General features: G+C 42.2%; 1 pseudogene; it reads right to left on the reverse strand.

Moving 5' to 3' along the window:
* Positions 1 to 369: 369 nt before the first annotated feature.
* On the reverse strand, positions 370 to 4626 carry LOC120645950 (annotated as a pseudogene).
* Between the last annotated feature and the right edge of the window lie 250 nt (positions 4627 to 4876).

Below are 4876 nucleotides of genomic sequence, written 5' to 3' on the forward strand. Positions count from 1 at the left end.
GATCAGATCACTGATTTTGATAGTTTGGCGAGGCTGGATATCTGATTTTATAATTGAGGGACCGAAATTAGACTTTTACGGTAGTTGAGGGAGGAAAAGTAGACTTGGATTAAAAAGGAAGAGACAGTGGGCTGGGTTTGACGGGCTGCTAGGGTGTTAGGCATAATGTCTGGTGGCCCAATCTCTTCTATTCCCCTCCTTCATAGCCCAATCTAATTCTACCCTAAACACACTCGCACGCCTGCCCCAATAACGCGAAAAAGTTTTCTTTTACCTCTCATCCCCCTGGCAGCAGCACAGCGGCCGGCAGGACCACGACGGTGACCAAGGGTCCAAGGCCGGCAGTGGTGGCATCGACCATCTAGTGACTTCCACGCACAAAACGTGACTTAATTTCTAGTATAAACAAAAGGCAACTTTCACATACAAAAGGTGACTTTCTAACTGAAACAAAAGAAATGGTAAAGTTTCTGGTCGAATCACCACAGATAAATACTTACTGTCTACATTACGCTCATGCGTACGGCAGAAATTAAAGATACCCGTCTAACGAGGGAAACTTGCAGACAACAAAAATTCTTGCTCCATATTGTATCTTCTGCTCGACATCTTGCTTCGTTCCCCTTCTTTTGTCTCTGATGGACAATTCACCGCAGCAATGCCATTCTCCTCAATTCTTCTGGCAGCAATGCCTTTGAGTGCATGCTCCACTTGTTGCATCCTAGGTCGGTCCTCACCTGTTAACTTTATACATGATGCTGCATGTATGGCCACCTCATGGACTTCCTCGCCTCCCTCCTCTACCACTTGTGGATCTAGTATTTGGACAAGATTGTCCTGGTCGAGCAAGTTGGCGAAGTGAGAAACAAGGCTCTCGTTGTCCAAGGACAAATATGAAAATGGTTTCTTCCGGGTGAGCAATTCCACAAGCATGACACCAAAGCTATACACATCACTTTTCTCGGTAAGACGGCATATGTAAAAGTACATAGGATCCAAATATCCTATAGTCTCTTGGACCCTCGTAGTTAGGCCTGCTTTTTCAACAGGAATGTATCTTGAGGCTCCGAAGTCCGACACTTTTGTTGTCAAAGTGTCATCAAGAAGTATATTACTAGACTTAATATCTCTATGGATTATTGGCATTGAAACCGATGAGTGAAGATAGGCAAGAGCACTAGAAGTTTCAACTGCAATTCTCAACCTCAATCCCCATGGCAATTGTCTTGGTCCTTCAACATGAAGATGATGGTAAAGGGTTCCATTCGAAATAAACTCATAAACAAGCAAAGGGACCTCTGTCTCCAATCAACACCCAAAAAGTTTTACTATATTCCTATGGTTGATCTGTGAGAGGATGGCTACCTCATTTAAGAACTCATCTATTTTTCTTTGGACTGTTATATTTGATTTCTTGATGGCTACGACATGTTGGTCTGATAAAATCCCTTTGTAAACAGTACCATGCCCTCCACCACCAAGCTCACGGGCTTTGTCGAAGTTGTTAGTTGCCTTTAAAAGCTCATCCACTGGTATGATCATCCTTTCCGCAATGACTGTATTGTGGGATACCAAATGTTGCAACAACTGTCCACGATTTTGCTTGAAATACTTTTGCTTCAACTTCTTTGCCCTCAAATGTTTAAACTTTTGTGTCATAAAGATTGCAAGGAGAACATAAAGTATGGAGCCCACCCCGCTACCAATTGCTATACCGATGATTAAACCTGAAAGCATGTAGATAATATTGTTATCACTCTCTCAGTAACGAGAAGTTTATTTAAGTGGAAACAATTAGGTTAAGCAAATTAACAGGCAATGAAGTGTAATCTCGGTCTACGTGAACCCTTTATATTTGTAGCAGTAAAAAAAGGAAACTGAAAAAAAACTTTCATATGTGCTTTGGTGCTATCAATGTTACGTTGCAAACTCGAGCTAAAATCCGGTGTGTCTAAAATTTTAAACACACAAACATGAAGTGCTCTACACTAATAATAATAATAATAATAATAATAATAATAATAATAATAATAAGATATGTACCTTTGGAGCGGGGCTTTTCGAGGACTGGATCATCAGCTGGTACTAGGTGATACCCCGCGCATTGCTGCGGGATTTCTTAAATAAAATTTTAACGTGAAATTTGAAAGTAGAAAAATTAAGATGATTGCATGGCAACATTAACAAAAAAATCGATGGAAAACATAAATAGATGGCCCTAGTGGACGTTGATGTGACATTTGATATAATTGGTTCATATATGATGCGGATAACTTGCATGTTAAGAAAAATAGAGTTAATGACTTTAGTGGGTGTCATCTATATAGACTATATAGGTGATATGAATTTTACTTGCATGTTATTTTTTATCAGGATCTGGTAGAAATCGATAAACTAACAGAAGTAACATCAATAGAATATTTGATCACATTATAAAAGAATAAGTGCTCAAAGAAATAGAGTATGTATATAAGTCTTTACGTTAATAGATTAAACATTAAAAGTATTGCAAAAATAGAGTATGTATATGACTTTACGTTAATAGATTAAAGATTAAAAGTATTGCACATAGTAGAGGTCATATGGACATTTTCTTGTTTATTCAATCTCGTAAAAATCGATAAGCTAAAAGAAGAAACACCAATAGAATATTTGATCACATTATAGAAGAATAGGTGATGAAAAAAATAGAGTATGTATATGATTTTACTTTACTTAATTAAAGATTAAAAGTATTGCATATTGTAGAGATGACATGAATATTTTTTGTAATTAATAAGGTAGTTAAAAGTTAGTGGGACACTTAGTGGAAAATGAGGTGGATACCTTGCATGAAGAGAGAAATAGTTAGTGGGTGCTATCTATATAAGATATATAGATAAGGACGCAGCCACCACAGCAATTAGCATATGCAAAGGTGGATTAATCAATAGTTAAACAAGCTAATAAAATAGAAAATAAAGCAGTACTAAATTTGTTGTCTTAAACTTCGTATATAAAAAAACAGAGAGAGTAGTAGTTAATAGTAAAAACAAGTTGAGTATAGTAGTGAACCTCGGCAGCCGCCGGCTCCGGGGAGGTAAGGGTTGCCGCCATAACCCTTTATGCACCTGCAGAAGTAGCCATAGGACAAGGATACGCACTCTGCGTTATCGCTCCTGCATAGCACGCGGGATGTGTTCCCGGGGCACAATTCTTTATTTGGTCCTGAGTTCCCCTTTGGCAAGCCGGCCTTCCCTGGCTGCAGTGGCGGAGCCGGGAAGGGTGCAGGGGGTGCTCAAGCCCCCCCCCCCCCACCACCTTGGGTTCTATGGAAGCCCCCCTACAAATTTTGTGGAGGAAGAAGAAAAAAGGAGAAAATTTCGAGGAGGAAGAAGAAGGAATGAGAGGAGGGAGAAGGAAGAAGGAATGAGAGGAGGGAGGAGAAAGAAAGAAAGGAGAGCCCCCTACCTCTAAATCCTGGCTCCGCCTGCCTGGCTAGGCGCCCCACCGGAGAATAAAAGGAACCAGGAGACCGGCAGCCCATTTTGATTGTAGCCGCCCGCCATTCTGAATAATGTCCGCCTTGATCAGGTTGCTACCATTTTTGTCGAACCACCCCTTCTCAGCGATGAACACTTGCCATGGCGACTTGTTCTTGGGCCCCTGCCACCTCACCTGCACCTGCACAGCATTGGGTAAACCACGGAGAAAGTCGCTGTAGTTCCTTGGTGCGACGGCGATTTCCGCCTGACAGCAGCCAATGCCAAAGCAGAGCTTGTCTTTGATGCCTTTATATTTGGATAAGTCTGGTGAACAGATGGAGGTGCGACTTAACCGGCGCTGATTTTGGGATTGCTTTCCTTGCCGTCCTCCACCAGCATCACCGTGAGGTTGCACCCAAAGAGGAATAGCTCGTTTGTGAAGGAGTACAACGTGTAGATGGAGCCCGCGAAGCTGGTGCCGAAGGGGTAGCCTTCGGAGGTGAAGTTGCGGGTGCTGTCGTCAATGATGGGCCCAGTGCCGATGACGCCCACCGTGGGGATGTTGTCGTTGAGGAGGATATCCTTGACCTCGAGACGGAAACAAAGTAGTGCAGCATGATTAATAAAATAATAATGAGCACTCTTCTAGAATTTACTCAGACAAATTAGTGGTGATGAGAAAAGACCTCCGCCCGCAGCCCGTGCAGCATGCGCCGGGGTGGCTGTCGTGCAACAGGGAAACAAAGTAGGGAGAAAATAAATGACACAAGATTGGAACTGAAAAGTGGAAATGATGTTGGCCTATTAATTGGTGGGACCCAACTATAGGCAATGGGCTCGTCATGGTACAAAATTTTGGGGCCAGAAATTTTCTTTTGATCATGAGACGGAGCGAGGGAGTACATCCATCTATGCCAACCATGATTAATGATGCCATCATCAATTTGACTGCTAACCCACATGCTTTCTGAGTTGAGTGCTGGCTGCCGTCATCGAGTTTGCCGGCCGGCCATGCAACCCTGAGCCTGGGCAGATCGAAACTTGATCCAAATGTCTGCAACATACATTCAAAAATTTCACCTGTTTCCATCGATCAGCATACGTCTGACTCGAGGTCACATGAATTAACAGCAAATACAATAAGGGGCTTAATTAAAGCCATCTTTATCAGCATTTACCTCTACATGGGTTTCTAGCAAAGAATAGTTAATTAAGAGGGGGGAGCGAAAGAAATATGAGAGAGATCAGACTCAATATAAAATATCTTTGTTGTCCTTGCTCTAATGGTTGATGTCTCGGCTCCGGTTGGATCCAGCTCCGATCGACACGGGTCCTACTGCTTAGGTTGGGCGTCATAGAGTAAGTATTATATGAGGCTACAAACAGACTAAATGCTGAGATGGAAGAGAGAA

This window comes from Panicum virgatum, chromosome 8K (genome assembly GCF_016808335.1).
Source record: "Panicum virgatum strain AP13 chromosome 8K, P.virgatum_v5, whole genome shotgun sequence".
NCBI classification, from domain to species: Eukaryota; Viridiplantae; Streptophyta; class Magnoliopsida; order Poales; family Poaceae; genus Panicum; species Panicum virgatum.